This window comes from Lissotriton vulgaris, chromosome 3_1 (genome assembly GCF_964263255.1).
Source record: "Lissotriton vulgaris chromosome 3_1, aLisVul1.2, whole genome shotgun sequence".
Classification (NCBI taxonomy): Eukaryota; Metazoa; Chordata; class Amphibia; order Caudata; family Salamandridae; genus Lissotriton; species Lissotriton vulgaris.
In genome coordinates this window covers 1,729,972,432-1,729,992,792 of record NC_141689.1, presented here as the reverse complement: position 1 = coordinate 1,729,992,792, position 20,361 = coordinate 1,729,972,432, and positions in this window count along the sequence as shown.

Genomic DNA, 20,361 nt, shown 5'->3' with positions numbered 1-20,361 from the left:
GTGGACTGTCTGTTAGGCAACGACCTGGAGAGTTCTCCATGGAAAGACATAGAACACCGAACTCACTTGGAGATGTTGGGTCTGCCTGCGTGGATCTGCGTGACCACGCGTGCTATGGCAGCCAGTAAGGGTGAATCAGCAGAACTGGAGCCTGAAACAGTGGCCCAGAGACCTGCCAGGAGAGGAAGAGGCAGAGGGCGCGGGAAACCAGCCCCAGCCGTTCCCACGGTCCAGGAGGAAGCAGAACCTGAGGGGGATGCCCTGGAGCCTACAGGGGAACAGGTGGCCGAACTGGGAGACCTACCTGAGCTGACCCATTGGCAGCAAGAAGGTGGTCCCTCCAGGGAGGAGTTCTGCAGGGAGCAGAAGGAATGCCCTTCCCTCATCGGTCTGCGGCAACAGGCTGTAGATCAGGCAGCAGGTGGAGCAGTCAAAGATCACTATGTTTACTGGGAAGGTGACCTACTTTATAGCGAGCCTAAGTTTGCTGAGCCCGGTGCAGCCCGTGTGCTGGTGGTACCCGAGCGCTTCAGGAACTTCCTAATGGGTCTGGCTCATGACGTGCCTCTCGCAGGACACCTGGGGCAAGACAAGACCCTACACCGGCTTGTCACCCACTTCCACTGGCCCCAGATGAGGAAGCACGTCGGTTCCTTTTGCAGATCTTGCCAAACCTGTCAAGCTAGTGGCAAGACTGGAATGAAGTTGAAGGCCCCCCTTCAACCCTTCCCAGTGGTGAGCACCCCTTTCGAGCGGGTGGGCATAGATATCGTAGGGCCCCTGGACCCCAAGACAGCCTTAGGCAACAGGTTCATCCTGGTCTTGGTGGACCATGCCACCCGGTACCCGGAAGCAGTCCCTCTCAGGACAATCACAGCACCCGTGGTGGGCCGTGCATTGATGGGGATCTTTTCCCGTGTGGGGTTCCCCAGAGAGGTGGTCTCCGACCGGGGTACCAACTTCATCTCTAGGTACATGAAGTCTCTGTGGGAGGAGTGTGGGGTAACTTATAAGTTCACCACTCCTTACCACCCTCAAGGAAATGGGCTGGTTGAAAGGTTCAACCGGACCCTGAAAGGTATGATTATGGGCCTAGCGGAGCCCATGAGACGGAAGTGGGACGTCTTGTTACCATGCCTGTTGTTTGCCTACAGGGAGGTGCCTCAGAAGTCCTTAGGGTTCAGTCCCTTTGAACTCCTGTATGGCCACCCTGTCAGAGGACCTCTCTCACTGGTGAAGGAGGGTTGGGAAAAGTCCCGTGGGAAAACCCCCCAGGATGTGTTCAGCTATGTGCTGGCCATCCGCAACCAGACACAACGCTTCAGGAAACTCGCTCAGGCGAACCTGGAAGCAAGCCAGGAAGAAATGAAAAGATGGTACGACCAGAATACCACTCTGGTCGAATTTCAACCTGGGCAGAAAGTGTGGGTGATGGCGCCAGTGGAGCCTTGCGCGCTCCAGGACAAGTGGTCTGGGCCATACGAGGTGGTGGAAAGGAAGAGTGAGGTAACCTACCTGGTTAACCTGAAGACTCCCAGGCAGCCCCTGAGAGTTTTACACGTGAACCGCCTCAAACCACACTTTGAGAGGTCTGAAGTAACCATGCTCATGGCTACAGATGCAGGAATGGAAGAGGATAGTGATCCTCTCCCTGACCTCCTGGCAGTTAAGGAGCACGATGGGTCAGTGGATGGTGTGGTCCTCTCGCCCACCCTGACCCCAGAACAGCAGAATGACTGTCGCCAAGTGTTGGGTCAGTTCTCCTCTCTGTTCTCCCTGACCCCAGGAGTCACCAACTGGTGCGTCCATGATGTGGACACTGGAGACAGTCTGCCTGTGAAGCAAAAATTTTACAGGGTAGCTGACAAGGTCAGGGCCAACATCAAGGAAGAGGTTTCCAAGATGTTGGCGCTAGGGGTAATTGAGCCCTCCAGCAGCCCCTGGGCTAGCCCAGTGGTCTTGGTCCCCAAGAAAGCTGCTACCCCCGGTGGCCCGCCAGAACTCCGGTTTTGCGTGGACTACCGTGGGCTCAATGCGGTCACGAAGACTGACGCACACCCTATCCCCAGAGCTGATGAGCTCGTGGATCGGTTGGGAGCTGCCAAGTACCTCAGTACGTTCGATTTGACTTCGGGGTACTGGCAGATTGCCTTAACTGACGGGGCCAAAGAGAGGTCAGCATTTTCAACGCCAGAGGGGCACTTCCAGTTCCGAGTCATGCCCTTTGGGTTGAAGAATGCCCCTGCCACGTTCCAGAGACTGGTTAACCAGGTACTGTCCGGGCTGGAGGAATTCAGCGCCGCATACCTGGATGACATTGCTGTGTTCAGCTCCACGTGGGAAGAACACTTGCAACACCTCTGCGAAGTGTTGAAGGCTCTGCAGAAGGCAGGCCTCACTATCAAGGCCAGTAAGTGCCAGATAGGGCAGGGATCGGTGGTGTATTTGGGACACCAGGTGGGGAGCGGCCAGGTGGCGCCCCTACAGGCTAAGATTGATACCATTCTGGCTTGGGAGCCCCCCAAGACCCAGACAGAGGTGAGAGCCTTTTTAGGACTCACCGGGTATTACAGACGGTTTGTCAAGGGATATGGCACCATTGTCGCCCCCTTGACAGAACTCACTTCCAAGAAGTTGCCCAAAAGAGTTGACTGGACTGACGCCTGCCAAACTGCTTTTGAGGCCCTGAAGACTGCAATGTGCACAGCACCGGTGCTCAAGGCACCTGACTTTTCCAGTGAGTTCATAGTTCAGACGGACGCTTCAGAGCATGGTGTGGGAGCAGTACTCTCACAGGCCACTGAGGAGAATGGAGACCAGCCAGTAGCTTTCATTAGTCGGAGGCTACTCCCCAGGGAACAGAAGTGGAGTGCGATTGAAAGGGAGGCTTTTGCTGTGGTCTGGGCTCTGAAAAAGTTGAGGCCCTACCTGTTTGGGACTCACTTTCGTGTTCAGACCGACCACAGGCCCCTCAGGTGGTTAATGCACATGAGGGGTGAAAATCCAAAACTGTTGAGGTGGTCCATCTCCCTACAGGGAATGGACTTTACGGTGGAACACCGCCCTGGTACAGAACACGCCAACGCTGATGGTCTGTCCAGGTTTTTCCGCCTTAGTGAAGAGAACTCCCAAGAGGGTGGGTAGTTCTCCCCACTTTCAGCTGGAGGGGACACGTGTTAGACCTGGCATCTTTGGCGTGATTACCCCTATCTTTTTGCCTCTGCCTCCTGTATTTTTGATGCTGTGCTGGATTTCGTTTTTGCTTGTTTAGATGCTTTGGACATTCTGCCACTGCTGATCAGTGCCAGAGTGTAAGTGCTCCCTATGTAAATTGTTATTCTGATTGGATATACATGTTTGGCATATTTGTATCACCATGAAGTCCCTAGTAAAGTGCACTGGGTGTGCCAGGGCTGGTGATGACAAATGCTACTGGTGGGCCTGCAGCACTGATTGTGCCACCCACAGGAGTAGCTCTAAAATGGTGTCTCGGGCCTGCCACTGCAGCGCCTATGGGCAGTTTAGAACTGCCATGTCCTCCTGGTCAGTGTCCCCACTGACCAGGCCTAACCCTTCCCTTTTCGTGCACATCAGTCACCCCTATGGAAGGCCCAAGGTACCCCCCTGGGCAGGGTGCAGTGTATGTGAAAGGTAGAGCATGTACTAGTGCAGGTACCATGCTCTGGTAGTGAATTACAGCCATTTTCGTTTTTCACTATTGTAAGGCTATCTTGCTCCATAGGTTAACATGGGGGATGCTGGCTACAGTGGTTAACAGCATTTCTTCCCATAGGAACAAGATAGGACATAAGTATCTAGTATCCCTGAACTCAGAATTTAATAATACATCTTTTAGGAAAGGTGGTTTTTAAATCCTGTGTTTGAGAACAGCACTTTTAGAAAGTTGCTGTTCTCTTGTCTGACCCTTCTGTGTGCCTGGGCCTGTTTGTGTATTGACTGTCTGGTTTGTGAATGACAGGGGCTGGGGAATTCCCCCAGAGGCTGGATGAGTCAGCACTAGGCTGAATGAAGCAATTGCAACCTGAGTGGTGGGAGGAGTTAGCACCTGGGCTGAATAGGGCTGTGCCTGCCTGCCACAATGCTGGCTCCACCTCCTGCTGGGCGGCTGAGGACCCTGCCCCTCACGCTGAAAGGAAAGATGCAGCCAGCAAAACAAAGTACTCAGGATCCACCCAGAACTGGTTCAGACCGGGCTCAGGGCCCACATGCACAGAGAGAACAAAGACTTTAGGGGTATAAGTACAGGACCCCTGACAACAGAAAATTAGATCATCCTGGAAATCAAGAAGGAACCTCTGCCAAGGAGAAAGCTGACTCTGAAGAAGGAAGACTGTCCTGCTGTTGCTCTGCTGGACTGACCTGCTGTTGCTTTGCTGCCAAGGAGAGGGGAAGGACTTTGCTGTGAGCTGTGTCCCCTGTCTTGAAGGAATCTCCAAGGGCCTGAGAAGAGCTGGCTCCCTGTTTTGAAGTCCCAGGAACAAAAGGACTTCACCCCCAGTCTCCCTGAACTCTGCTGAGAGAGTTCTGTCCTTCCTAGAGTGCTTGATCCAGTTGTGGGGCCTCTGGAGGTTGAATCTGAGCTGGGAAGCTTGAGACTTAGCTGAGAACTTGTGAAGTTGAAAAGTGTCGCATCGCTCGCTTGCGGAGCGCATCCCCGACAGTGCGAGAAGTTTCCCGCCGCTACGAAGGTCGAGACCGGCGCAGCGCCTGACATCGCTGCGAGAGCCGTCGCATCCTTCGTTTGCGGGACGCACCAGACCGGTGCGGGAGAATCGGACATCGCTGCGAGTGTCGTCGCAGAGCCTGTCGTCGCTGGGTGAGATCGCCGCACCGCTTGCTTGCGGACCGCATCACGTCGCTGCGAGCATCGTCGCAGAACCATCACATCGAGGAGCTGCGAGAGAGAGGATCACCGCTGGACCGCGCATCGTCGCCCCGGAGATCGTCGCAGCCCCTACGAGATCATCGCATCGTGCCTTTGCGAGAACAGACTTCCCACGGAACCTACGCACAGGAATCTACGCAAGCTGCCTTCCTCCCCATACAGACCGGACTCGTCGCAACACGCCCGCTGCTGCAGCGGGGCTGTCGCATCGCCTCCCCAGGGTCTCAGGAGTAACGCATCGCTTGTTTCCACCGCACCAGCTTCCTGCTTGTGGAACTTTGTTGCATCTAAAAGGTACTGTGAGTAAACGTGACGCAACTGTGAACTTTTCACGCATCTGTGGATTATTTTAACGCAACTTAAAGAACTTTGATTGCAACCTTAAGAACTCTTTTGAAACCATATCCTTGAACTGTGTATGTTGGATTTTTGCCGTTTTGGTCTTGTGTAGTTTAGAATAAATATCTTTATTTTCCTAAACTGTTGTGGAATCAGTTTGTGGTGTTTTCACTGTGTTACTGTGAGTGTTGGTACAAATACTTTACGCATTGCCTCTGGTTAGCCTAGACTGCTCAGGCCAAGCTACCTTGAGGGCGAGCAGGGGTTATCTGAGAGGGTTATCTCCTTGTCCTGACTAGAAGCAAGGGTCCCTATTTGGACAGTGGTACCTACCTCTGCCAACTAGAGACCCCCAGTTCTAACATGGTCCCTTAATGGGTATCTCCAGGGTGAGACCAGGCCTCCCCGGCGGTCTGGTGGGGCCGTTAGTGAAGATGAGGCAAGCTAATGCCCAGAGTTGCCGAGTGTGATCGCTGATCAGAGTGGGCACCGAGGCGAGAGAATTATCGAGTCCGCTGACCCTGGTCCAGAAACCTGCCGCGCCGGGAATCGAACCCTGGTCCCGGGCCGTCCTCTGCTCTCGGGTCTGCCGCCTCTAACCAGTGAGCCACACTACTTCACTTTATTACAATTTAATCTATTTTTTAATTTGTTTCGAGATTTTTATTGTTCATTATTTTGACTTTATTACTGTTTAGCTACTGCATAAATACTTTACACATTGCTCTGGAAAGAAATCCCGAAGCTTCCAATTAGAATTAGACTTAGAAATACTTTATTCTATCTCTTTGTGATCTATAGATAATAAAAGTACAAAAAAGTAAAATACATTTAAAACCATGTTAAGTTAAATAGATCGGATTCAGTTACTGTCCGACAAATTAATTAGTCTAGATAAAAAAATCACATCATCTAAGTCTTTTGGAACCCACTTGAAGATATATAAAACATATTAATTAACAATGTAATTAATAAATACAGCATGACAATCAATCATTCACATCTAATCATAAAATATCCTGTGCATAGTTAGCTGTTAAAAGTAACTAACTAATCATGCTTCATGTGCAATGATAGCCATATTTTTCCTACTTCTTAGGCAAGCTAGCAAAAAAGAGGCTGTTGCAAAACAGATGTTAGGATCCTTGAGTTGTCGTATATACAGTAATGCCGGACGGCATTGCCTACACTTGAGCTTTTTTAGGATTGGGAGGATGCATTTGGCTCACAAAAAAAGAAGGTCTGACTGCACCGACTCGCTGTCACATGGGCATGCCGAAAGAGCACAGCTCCTGTACCTTCTTGAAGGATGTCCAAGCATGAATGTAGTTATGTTTAATCGGAATCGCAGCAAAATAAATCTATGTTTCTTTATTTCCGATATTGTATAAATAGGAAAAATCCCCCACAATTATAGGTGGTAATTGGAAGTATAGCATTTCTGATTTCTTCTGCGGATTTCCTTCCTGGCGCTCATATGCCGCCTTTGAGAAGAACCTTTCCTTTAGTTTGTGTTTCAGAGTTATTCTGCACAAGTTGGGAGTGGTGGACAGTTCTTCTAAACCTAAAGCAGCTAGGTTTACCCTCACATACTGAAGCCATGGGAATTTACATGACTTTTCCATAACAATACAATCGTTAATTATAAGCTGCATTAAGTCTACTGTGCCTCTGCACCATATTGAGTGCCACAAAAGTATCGGGCGACCTTGAAAATATCTGTCATACACGGAAGTCCTGCTCCCATGTGGCAAACATAAATTGAGCACGATCTGGGGAGAGAAAGTACTTTCTTAAAAGATCGGTCTTCTAGATTTTGAAGTTGAGTTACCGGGACCATTCACCATATAACTGCCCCGTATGTGGCTGCAGAGAGTGTTTTTGCCTGGTGTTTTGACTTTATAACGGCTAGTGGTTTTGTGCCCTGTCTACTAGCGAAAGAATGTATAGCTTCCTTGCTCCTTTCCATCCCCAGAGCTCTTATTCCGCCATGTTAGCCCAGGACTGTGTTCTATCAAAATGGACCCCTAGGTATGAAAAAGAGCAAATCACCTCTAGTCTGCTTGGACCTAGGGAGAAGGATTGCAATCTCTTTACCACAGGGGTACCTACTATAAGTACAAAGGACTTTGATTCAATTACTTTTAGACCCACTGAAGCCAATATGGGAAGCATAAGCAGTTATCAATCATTGAAGGGCCACCCTCGTACGAGCTATTAATACCGCGCCATCCGTATATGCGAGAATCGGTATACTTTGGGAATTAAAGGTGGGCACGTCTAATAGTTCTCCAGTCAATGCAGGGACCAATCCCATTTGTGTATATAGAAAAGAGGAAAGGAGCGAGAATGCAACCCTGCCCAATACCCCTTGTGATCTTAAATAAACGGGTGCACACCCCATACTTCATGTACCTAACACTGGCAGTTGCATTTGAGTACAGCTGGCGAATAAACCTTGTGATTTTGGGGGCCATCCCCATTTCCTCCATTTTCTCCCACAAATGAGGATGGTTTATGCAATCAAAGGCAACCAAAACGATCTGCCCCTGTTTGGCTGCGGTATATTTATCAGTTATCATAGCTAGGCTGAGGCACTGGTCTATAGTGCCTCTACCAGCCCGAAAGCCATATTGGGCCTGCATCATCCTATTTTCTTTTGCCACCTCTTCTAACCTATTTCAACCTAACCATTTAAATCCAATTAGCTTGGCCGTAGCATCCAGTAATGAGATAGGATTGTAGTTCTGTGGTTTTACTTTATCTCCCTTTTTATATATTGGAACGATAATACTAATGATCCATGAGGCTAGTGGGGAGGTTTTAGGACTTTCATTAAAAACATTGGTTAATAGAGGGGCCCATAATTCCTGGTGGCCTAGAAAGAAATCTATGGGGACACCATCATAGCCTGGTGCCTTGCCTCTAGTGCACTTACCCAGTACCCTAGTAACCTCCTGTACTGAAAAGGTCAGATATTCATTAAATGATCTTTCTATATCAGGACCATTAGACCTAGAGAGGTTATTTGAGTCGAAAATCTCTTCAAAGTGGGCTACCCATTGCTCTTCACTTACGTGACTATCTAAAGAAGGGTCACCATTTTTTTAAAATAAGGAGCATTGATCACTCTCCAAAAGGCTTTGGGATTCTTGGAGGCGGGCGCTATCTCCAGTTGTTCCCATGCTTCTTCTCTTATAACCTTTTCTCTATCCTTTCTCGCCACCGCATATGCCCTACGAAGTAGCTTGACCTGGTCCCTATCTTTTATTTTTACTTTTGAGGCTGGATAAAACCTCCCTTTCTCCTGTGTTTTTAATGGCATTTTAGTACCTGTAAATGCCAATTTTATATTCTTCAGTAGGGTCTCAAAGAAGAGGGCAAAAGGGAAGTATTCCCATCATGCTCTAGGTATTTTAGGACCCGCACCATATTCTCATCAAAGAATCGAGGTATTATTTTCATCTTGTCTATTTGTGCCCACTTCAGCTGGTAACCATTTTTTCGAGCTAGGGTAGGTTCCTCTATTTTTTGTGCCGACTTTTCCCCCTCTTAGATTTATCAATAAAAAAGTGGAGAGGATAGCGTGGTCACTAAAAGCAGTAAATTGTATTGCTAATTGGGCTAACCTTCCCAGTATCTGGCCTTACACTATAATATAATTTGTGTTTGAGTCATAATCCTTTAGGTTGAAAGTCTTATGAAATTTGCCATTTGTTGTGTCCAACTCATTTATCATATCTCCGATTCCCCTTATTGGATTTTTGTCATTTTAGTATCAATTTGTTTATAAAATGTTACTCTATTTTCTAATTTATTTAGAGATTTCTACTGTTCAACATTTTGACTTAATTAATGTTTAGCTACTGCATAATACTTTATACATTGCTCCAGAAAGAAATCTTGAAGCTCCTATTAAGTTTGGAATGTGTGATCTAGCACATTAGTCCCCTGTAGCAGTTCTCAATGCAGGTGATGTTGTGTTCGTTAGCCATGGAAGCATTATTGTTCACATTAGAGAAAAATGGATGCCCAAAGTAGTTTTTGTTTCTACCAGCATGGATGCGACATTTATTACTTGAGCATTTTATTTTCTTTCTTGATCCTCTTGATATTTCGGAGGAAAGCATGGTGTTTTACCCATAGAGCAAATTACACAAAATACATTGACTGGAAGAAACCTTGTTTGTGGGCTATACTTTTAACTAATACCCGAGGACAGGTCAGTCCATGGGTCATGTTAAAATGATGCTTGTTTTCTTAAAAACAACAACGTTTTTGGGGATGCAATGCCGGTTGAAGCAGCCAACATGCAATCCTTAGTCTTGCTGAGCGACCTGCCTTGCGCTGTAGCACATAGCCGTGGGTTGTTAGACAGATACACTCATCTGTCTCTTAAAGTGTTGAATAGTCCGCTGTCCAGAAATAATCAGATTTTTCTTACTGAACTGCTAAACAAGAAACTAGCAGCATGGATGGAAAAAAAAGAACATCCAACTGCATTTTTCAATGAGGAGGAAGAAATTGCTGAAGCATGCATTAAAATTGCAAGTTTCTGAATGGTAGCCGCAGGCAAATAATTATACTTGGAGTAATGGGAGCAGGCTGCTGAAAACACATACTTATCAAAAATTGATGAGTTTCCAGAACATACCATAAAACACTGGCTGCATGGGTAGCTTTTCGAATACATAGAGTTTTGAATATCTGGCTCAACTATTGCTAGTGAGCCTGTAACACATTTTACTCAAAGCAGAATAGACAAAAATTAGAAAAAGAATAGCAAATAATGCTTGACACAGGAACGCAATGTCCCCCAGCGGTGAGCTAAATACCCTATTTGTAATACGTGTTTTAATAATTTTCCTTGACATGATTGATTCTATTTCTGTCAACGATATTCTTACCAGAAGATGAAAAACAACAGGTGTGAGATAATATGTGTCAAGTATCGCGCTGCTTTAATGTGTATGAATCTTCATATAAATGAGTCATGATGACACTTGTAGCCCAGGCTGTGGCAGGGTCTCTTGGACCTGGTCGTCTACGTCACGTTAACGTGACTGTCCTAAGGGCATATGTAAAGAAGGAGAATATGGCAAATGCCTTAAATTAGGGAAGGGCATTCCGAAAAATGGAATTATATCATATAATGATTTGTCGTCCTTGTCTTTGATTTTAACACGAAATATGAAAAGAAGTCACTGGTTCTGGCTTCTTAACTTCCATGGGGGCTGGATTGGTGGGACTTTTTTTCGAGGTAGCTGGGAGTAATACTCTTATGCCCTGATGCATCAAAGTACTGTTTTGCGATTCCTAATTTGCGAAAATTACCGAATCGCAAATTAGGAATCTCAAAATGGTATGCATCATTTTTTTCGCATTTTTTTTGTGATTCGGTAAAAATCGCAATTTTTACCGAATCGCATAAAAAATGCGATTTTCAAATAGCAAATTCGCAATTCCCATTCATTCCTATGGGCATTTCAGCCCATAGGAATGAATGGGAATTGCGAATTCGCAATTTGAAATCGGAATTCAACAAAGCATTTCAAGGGTGGAGAGGGGGGTCCAAAGGACCCCCCACTGCACCCATGAAATGCTCTTTTACATGTAAGTTACATACACACATGTCCTAAGGACATGTGTGTCTGTAACTTAACAGTTTAAAAAATGCATTTTTGTGCTTTTTTAAACAATTTTGCAAATTACCACGAGGTTCAAACTCGTGGTAATTTGCACTTGCAATTTTGAAATTCGCTAATTTTTTAACAATGATGCATTCCATTTAAGGAATCGCAAAATTGCGATTCCTTAAATGCAATCGCATTTAAGAAATTCGCAAAATTAGCGAATTAGTACAAAAACTAATGATGCATATCAAAAAGCATTTTTGGAGTCGCAAACGGCCGATTTTAAGGAATCGCACCGTTTGCGACTCCAAAAATGCTTGATGCATCTGGGCATTAATACACTTAAAAATTAATGTCAGGGGGTGTTGGCCTGTGTTTGCAACTTGGGACAATATATAACTTGTAAAGGCAGGCTCTATTAGTATTTGGCCGGTTATGGAAGACTGCATATATTTGAGCTCATAGCAGATAATATTTGCTTCAATATCAGGGACATCAATAGTAAAAATCCATCCCAGCATACCACAAAACAGACCCACAAACAGCCCAAAAACGGCCTGCGCTGACCTGTCATACCAACCCATTGGGCACTGCCCTCTTGCTTCATAGACCAAACCAACCTTGGAATCTGAACCTTGAAGGGGGCACCCATTTAGCTCAAATCCAATACATAGCTGTGATAGCGGTTGCTCAGGGACCCCTCTTCTCATCCTGTTGTGGGGCACTATTATTTTTCCTTATGCCACTGATTATTGTGGGTAATTCACATAGACCATCCTGGCAAACAATAAAGAGACCTATTATGATGTTGGTCAGCGGTCGGAGGCTTTCCAACCGCCATCCATGGTTTGACTTCCGACTGCCTAATTACAGTGTAGGTGGTCGGAAGTAAAACTGTTTGTCATTCCGGATGGCTTCCGGTTGGCTCAAGGAGCCCATCAGCCAGTCAGAAAAGCAAAGTAATACCTTAAGGATGGCTTTTCTTACACCAGGATTACAATGTCGGTTTCAACAGCCTGTCTATGCTGGCCTTTCTGACATGGAAAGGCTGTCTGAAAGTGAATTTGGGGACCCCTAGCAGGGCCTACTTGCCTTTGTGGCCATTTCTCTATGGGAGCTTGTTCCGTTGCCGGTTTCTGAACTGGGGTGGCAGAGTGGGCTAAAGAACGGTGATGGATTAAACCCAGATCTTTTGACTGGGTGTGAGTGTTTGATTGATTCAGATGCTCTGTCCATCACCAACCCCTTTGTACCGCTTTTGGCCGCCATAAGTGTGGCAGGGTATGCTCAGACGTGAGTACCTTGCTCACGTTGCCACTGGATTCAAGCAAGCCGGGCTGAAGACGGCAGTAATGCCAGAAACCGGTCCTTGGAAGCTTGTTTCTGGTCCAGGGAAGACATGGCTTGGCAGTTCGGGCTGGACTGTTCCCATGAGGCACAGGGTCAGACTGATTTGCATATAGCCATGTCAGAACTGGGGTAGCAGAGTGGGCTAAAGAACGGTGATGGATTAAACCCAGATCTTTTGACCGGGTGTGAGTGTTTGATTGATTCAGATGCTCCGTCCATCACCACCCCCTTTTGTTCTGCTTTTGGCCGCCATAAGTGTGGCAGGGTATGCTCAGACGTGAGTCCCTTGCTCACTTTGCCACTGGATTCAAGCAAGCCGGGCTGAAGACAGCTTGAATGCCAGGAACCGGTCCTCGGAAGATTGTTTCCGGTCCAGGGAAGACATGGCTTGGCAATTCCGGCTGGACTGTTCCCATGAGGCACAGGGTCAGACTGATTTGCATATAGCCATGTCTGAACTGGGGTGGCAGAGTGGGCTAAAGAATGGTGATGGATTATACCCAGATCTTTTGACTGGGTGTGAGTGTTTGATTGATTCAGATGCTCCGTCCATCCCCACCCCCTTTTGTACCGCTTTTTGTCGCCATAAGTGTGGAAGGGTATGCTCAGACGTGAGTCCCTTGCTCACTTTACCACTGGATTCAAGCAAGCTGGGCTGAAGATGGCTGGAATGCCAGAAACCGGTCCTCGGAAGCTTGTTTCCGGTCCAGGGAAGACAAGGGTTGGCAGTTAGGGCTGGACTGTTCCCATGAGGAACAGGGTCAGACTGATTTGCATATAGCCATGTCTGAACTGGGGTGGCTGAGTGGGCTAAAGAACGGTGATGGATTAAACCACAATATTTTGACTGGGTGTGAGTGTTTGATTGATTCAGATGCTCCGTCCATCACCACCCCCTTTTGTACCGCTTTTGGCTGCCATAAGTGTGGCAGGGTATGCTCAGACGTGAGTCCCTTGCTCACTTTGCCGCTGGATTCAAGCAAGCGGGCTGAAGACGGCTGGAATGCCAGAAAACGGTCCTCGGAAGCTTGTTTCCGGTCCAGGGAAGACATGGCTTGGCAGTTCGGGCTGGACTGTTCCCTTGAGGCACAGGGTCAGACTGATTTGCATATAGCCATGTCTGGACTGGGGTGGCAGAGTGGGCTAAAGAACGGTGATGGATTAAACCCAGATCTTTTGACTGGGTGTGAGTGTTTGATTGATTCAGATGCTCCGTCCATCACCACCCCCTTTTGTACCACTTTTGGCCACCATGCACTTTTGTCATGCTTGGCTTGGATAGATGGGTGCAACTGACCAATAAAACAAGATTATTAATATGAACACAGTGAACAGGGAAGCCATGAAGAGTATATGGAATGGATAGTTGTCAACATGAGTTTCCTAGCTCCATGATGGCTTCACTGATTTCTAAGATGTTTGGTATCACACATCTTGTAAAATCATCACTGATGCCAGTGTTGGACTTTTTAATAAATTCACACAGGAGACTCTTTTAGAGGGTCCCTGCAACCTAACCAAATAGTATTGGGGTCCTTGGCCGGTTTTCACCAGCCTGCCACCACCAGACATGTGTCTGACCTTATGGGGTGAGAGATAGAGCTCTGAGAGGACATAAACAATACCTGCTCTGGGCATAGTGTTTCACACCTCCTCCAGGACGGGAAAGCCTTCCCAGGCGGGAAGCTTCAAAGGAAATGGCGTCTTTGAAATTCAAACCAAGAACCTTCAGATAGTGGGTGAGCCCTCTTTCCTGCTCTACTTTTGGTGTGAGGAAAAGAAGGAAAATATATAGATGAGGCGGAGGGTCCCACCTCAGCCTGCATCCCCCCTAGTGTCGGCTGGTGAGGTGAACCCTTCTACTGAAATTCCATCATCTTGAGATTGTAGAAAACCTTCAATCAGGAAAGGGTATTGCCTCTTTCCGCAGAAAGTGGTCACTAGCGGGTGTAAACACCCTAATAGGTAGAAGGCCCATTGGCTGCTACCTGTCTCCCTTTCTAACTCCCTTTAGGTGGCTCCCTGAGACATGAACCTCACAATCATCGTACCAAAGAAGACCAGGGCAAAAGAAGACATGCTATGCGAGAGCAGAAGCTCTGCTGCAGAAAGAAATGGTGGCAAACCCTGCCAGCTGCAGGAAGGATTTGGCAATCATTGCTTTGCTACTGTGTTGTTCTGAACCCTGAAAGGACTCCAAGAACCATAGGGTGCCTCCAGTCTTTCAGAAATTGCCAAAACGCTCTCTTGGAGGTGAGGGTGTCCCTTCCTGCACATAAACAAACCTAAAATGCCAGTTTACAACTTACGTGTTCGGTGCTTCATACAGCATACATGCAAGTTACAAAACAGCATTTGAAAAAAAGGTTTGTTTATGTACAGGAAGGGACACCTTCCTGTACATGCACAAACCATTGCATTTTGCTTTTTCCATGTGTGCTGCTGCACAAGGCAGGACACATGGAAAAAGGAAAAACAAGGAGAAATAAAGCATTTCTCCTCTTTTCAACTTAAGACAAGGGTTTTCCTGGCCTTAATTTTGGCGCTGCCTCCTATTTACACTGTCCTTGTGAATAGGAACGCCCACCACAACACCCACTGCACGCCCCTTTCCCACTAAACACAGCATGAAAGGGGGCCTTATTCACAAGGCAGCTTTTAGCCAGGTTAAGTGGCTTACCGCTGCCTTGTGGAGAAGGCGAGGCCCATATCGCCACCACAACGTCACAATGTGTGGCAATAGGGGCTTGTGAATATGCCCCTTAGTCTTTTGATTCCTGAGGCCTGTTGTCTTTCCCACCACACATGGACTGGGACCGCGTGATGTCACCTGGATTGACTGCATGGGTGGCAGTGCACTTGAACACAGTGTTCAATGCTCCTGGTGCTGTGGTGCAATTGGTGCAAAGCTGCATTGGGGATTTGCCTGACTGGTGAGCTGGCCTACCTCCAAGTTGCTGTAAGCTGATGCACCCACTCACCTGCCTGCCGCATTGTTGTAAGACTCCTTCGGCCACTACCTATCTGGTGACTACAGTTGGTGGGCTCTATCTTCCACACCTATTTGTGGCACTACGTGGTAGTGGGCATGGGAAAACCAGACAAGCAGCAGACCAGCCTTACGTTTGAAACCACGCGTGTTCCCTGATCTCAACAGCATACCTTATCAGGCTCCGAGCCGGAGCTCCAGACATAGAGCAATTAGTCCCTAGAGGCTACATTGCCAGCAATGCATTGGGTGGGATGATGGGTTTTTGTTTGTTGTTTGCAACGCCATCACAGTCTGTTCGACATTGCAGCTATTATGACAAGACACAGAATAATACTCAAATGCACACTGCTTCAACAACTGTAGCTGTGGACCACCTATCATTCCTCACATGGAATGTGCAAGGGTCTAATAACACATGAGGTACTAGCATACTCAGATTGGCACCACATACAAATTTCCTCATCTAACTCGTCCTATTCTAGAGGAGTTCCTATTTAATTCAAAAAAGGAGTGGCATTCAAAATCACTCATACTGAATCTAATGATCAGGGGCTCTTTGCAGGGCTGCCTATGTTGTACCAAGGTTACTATAATAAACACCTATGGCCCAGAGGTCAGTGGCATCAGGACAGCAGTGGAGAACCCAACAGGAGGAGCACAAAAGGGGACAGAGGGCGGGCTCTAGCATGGACACCGGTTCTAGCACCAGGTATAATTGCAGCAGCATAATTTGGGTGTCGGATGTAATTGAGGAAGGAGCTTTGGCACGAGAGTTCAAGATGGGGTTAGGTATGAAGGAAGGAAAGTGCTGCGCTGGGAACCATGGGTTTACACTTCGGATAGGACCCGTAGCTGTGGGTATACGGTGTAAGCTGGCAATTAAAGAGAAAAGCTGATACTGGTGGTGATGGCAGGAGCCTTCATACCGGAAGGGCGCCAGGGATTTTGTAGGTAGTTAGGCAGGCTTAGAGGCCCCGGGGGTACACTTTCTATATCCATATTATGGCAGAAGTCGGCAGGGACATAGCAACACAGGCAGGCGTATGGGAGCAACTTCTAATACACCTAGTAACTTGGACCTTTTAATACTTTGGATTGTGGAGGTATAGTAGCAAAAAATGACGTTAATGGCCGAGGTAGAAGGCTCACGCTTGGTCGCGGGAATATCAAGAATGTAACGGTCAGTAGTGGCTTTCCATCCAAGGTTATTAAGCAGGGGGGTGGGCTCGATTGGAAGCTGCACTGGAGGAAGGGGCCTATTGTGGCTTAATTTTTCAAACTGGAATGTCATGGATGACAGGGCATTTTCAGGTAACATGCCACTGGGGAAACGTGATCATTGTGGGATGGGCAGTTTCCGCTGGATGCCTGGATATCTTGGGGTGTTTAGGTGGGTCTTAGGGGTAACTTTTAGCATCTGTTAAAATAGTGATATGGCCGCCATGATTGGGGATCAAGGGTTTTTTGGATACATGGGAACACAAGAGCAGATAGCTGGACACGTTTTAGAGCTGTCATCTTGGACATTGAGATCGTTCCTGTGGCCACGGAGGCCTGGTTATGGTGGTGATAAAGCTATCACAAATGGGGATCATAGGTGAATTGATGATTTGGGGCACCTGAGCAGACAGCTGGACCCAGGTTGGAGGCTGTCAAATACAGCTGGACCCAGGTCGGGGGCTGTCAAATACAGCTGGACCAGGGTTTGGGGCTGTCATTCTTCTATTAGTATTCATAATTTCATATAAAATCTCCCAGCACGTAATTCGCCATTACGTGCTGGGAGATTTTATATGAAATTATGAACACTATTAAAAGAATTGATGAAATCTGAAGAGAACTACTATTTAATTTACTTTGGACTGTTGGGATCCTTGTTTATCTAATTGATGTTTGCTAAGCCCTTGTTCTGTTGTTTATGGTAGGCAGACTGTTCCTCCAATAAGCAATCACTCAAGCTAAGACTAAAAAAATGTAGACTCTAAGGTGTGCTGTAGTCAGAACTTCATCCCCAATAGCTCCAGTTATGGGAGGTTTGGGAAAACCTGGGGAATAGTTGACAGCAAGAGAGTCAGCAGGATCAGCACAGCACAGTCATTCCTGGTGTATGACATTGAGGTCGGTGACCATGGAGGTCCTGCGTTCAGGTAGGGATTAGAGAAGATAAGCCGACATCCATAGACTGCTGGAGGAGTCTGGGCAGTGCTGGGAGCTCAGGGGCACACGCAGAGCACTTTTGCAACAAGGAAAGCAGCTGGACAGTACGGGCTGCCACTAATGGGCATTGTATTTGATATTGTGGCCAAGGGGGCTTACTTAGCAAGGGGATAGATGTACCCAGCACTTTTCCAAGGGCTGTCAGAAAGTGCGGGACAGTGTTTTGGGCAGATAGGGCCTGGCTTAGTCCGAGGGGAGGATTAAAGTTGGGCACAGGGGCCTTGGCATCCGTTGCACGGGGATAGTCACTAGTACGTAGGACAGCAGAAATGTCTGCAGCCTAGGTTCGTTTTGGGCAGGCGTACTCCCGGTTGGCTGACAAGTGGGGCACAGGCTTCCCGGGGTAGGAGTGGGATCCCCCCATTTTTTAACGTTGGCTACTGGGGTATATGTAAAGTGGTTATTCGATAAGTTACGCGTGTGTGGCTCTGGAGACTACTATACCTGGGTTTCTTGTCCTGCTCATCTGGGAGGTTTTGGGAGCCATTTCTTAGGATAAAAAAGGGGTATGGTCAATGGGTTAGTTTACAAGAAGCAGCCCGAGGACAGCCTGCATTCAGATGTTTACGGGCCTACGATGGATCTGAGAGGTCTTGGCAGGGCTGTACTGCATAGGTATCTATTTTTATGTTGCCTGGGGGACATGGGGGCACTCTCCTGGGAGGTAGAGGGCACCAGACAGAGGGTTGCTATGCCACAAGGCTGGCTAAAGGGGCGATTTTTACACCGTTCTCCGAATTGCTGGGGAGCTGCAGATACACTGTGTCTGGGGAGGCTTGCCATGGTGGTCGGCATGGTTGACATGAGTTTTTGGGAGGCAGGTCAGGTTATGCTGTTAGCAATGTGTACAGGTGGGAGAGGAACTGTTTCTACATTATTTTGTTTTCTGAAATGGTATTGTTGTTTTTCAGGTCCGGCTCTAGGTGACTGTTTCGGTGTGTCGGTTTTGATACTGGAGGAGTCTTAGGTAATAGGGGGAGACCGGCAAGGAAAGGAAGCAGACTCTGGGTATCCTGGTTTCTGCTATGAATCAATGTATCATTGCTCATGGGATTATATAGGAGTAGGGGGCAAAGGGTCTTGCGGTGCTACGTGGTTGAGTTTTGGCCATTCAGGGTGTGTCATGGGAGCTGTACACATGGAGGCAATAGGAAGGCACAAACAGGTCAATGGTGTCAGGACGCCTTTTCACAAATTTCATGCAGCTGGCTATCTCTTATGACTCAGAGGTATTTGTAGGGGGCTCTCAGGGTCCCCCCACCCTTTTTTCTCATGTGTCAGATGTTTTTAGGTGCAGTTAGGGGCAATTTTTTCCCTTGCGGAGACTGTCGGTACCTAGGTTTTGTGGGGCCGGAAAAAGGGGGAGTCAAGCCCCCCTTTTTCTGGGTGGCGGTTGGCAGTGAAGTTGGCATGTTTTAGCCAAGTTTATTCGTAATTGCCAGAGGCAATTCAGGCTGAAAGGGACTGGGTAGACAAGTTCTTGAAGTAGAATCTTTAAGGTGCTTTAGGAAGTTAGGTTAGTGACTGGTTAATAGTCGTAAAGGTTAAGGTTGAAAGGTCAAAGGTAAAAGGGCAAAGTTCAATGGTCAAAGTTTAAAGGCAACGGTTAAAAGGTCACACCAAGGGTAAAGGGGTAACATTCAAAGGTCAAAGGTCAAAAGCTAAAAGGTCACAGTAGGTGGTACTGAATTGCAGGTTTTAAATGTTGTGTGGAGGAACCTTATGGGTGGGGGTTGCGTAACATAGGTAACAACTTGTATAGTGAGGTTGCAGTTTAGTAAGGCAATAGGCCATGGGCCTTTTAATTGTGATGTGCACCTGTTTCAATAAAAGCGGCCTTTTACACACTATTTCGGTGTCAGAGGTCTGTGCCGCTCCCCATATTCCCCAACGACTGGTGCGGCATGCAGCAACATACTGTTGCACACATGAGTCACCAGTTTAATTCAAGGTCTTGACAGGGGTAGGTAGTAGTAATCACTAAATAAATGCCATATAAACACACTGGTATTCATTTTTCGCAGAACTGTAGAACAGCATGTCCAAATCCCACATCTTTTACAGATATAATCAAATATAGGCGGAGCAGAACTGCGGAATTCCAAGGAGTCTTTATGCAACTCCATGGAATTCGATGTAGTGCAACTGTGCGTCCTCTGCCCACACTTACTGTTCACTGCATCCCCTTGAAGGATACTTCTGCACACATGAATGGAGGTGTCACATACAGAGTTAAATACTCTACACTTTACCACATGCGCCTGGCATATGCTCAGAGTTCGGGCAGCCAAGTCTTTATTATTCACACTGGAAATGTGCTTGTTTACCCATCCAAACCTCCCAGTTACACAGTCACACAGAACCCAAGGTTTTGCCTGTACTGGGAGAAGCAGGGTTACAGAAACTCAGAGATCTCTACTCAGAGGGGACATTCATAACACTAGCTGAGCTTTTGCTGGCACAGCATTAGACCTTGCTATCGACCCCTATATATCACCACCTCCTCATGGCAGAAAAGGCACTGTACCCACAATTCCTAAATGAACGACAAGCTCTTAGGGCACTGCAGACCTTGCTCACCAGTAACAGATGGCTTGAACTTATAACTAAGCTTGACATTGCTTCACATAGAGAAAAAACGCTAAGTTGAATGCCACTTAAGAGAAGTGGAGTTGCCTTCTTACATATCCACTGAGCCAAGAAGATTGGGAATATTGCTGTTGGCTGATGGGTATGCTCACATCAAACTGAAACTTAGAGCTCATTCACTTTAAGTACCTACAGCAAATGTAATATACCCCTGACAGGTTCCACAGATTTGGCCTCCACTCCGATACTAGATGTGTGCACTGTGGGGCGTCTAATGAGGAATTCCTGCACCTGTCTTGGGCATGCTCTTCTATCAATCAGTTCTGGGAGCAAGG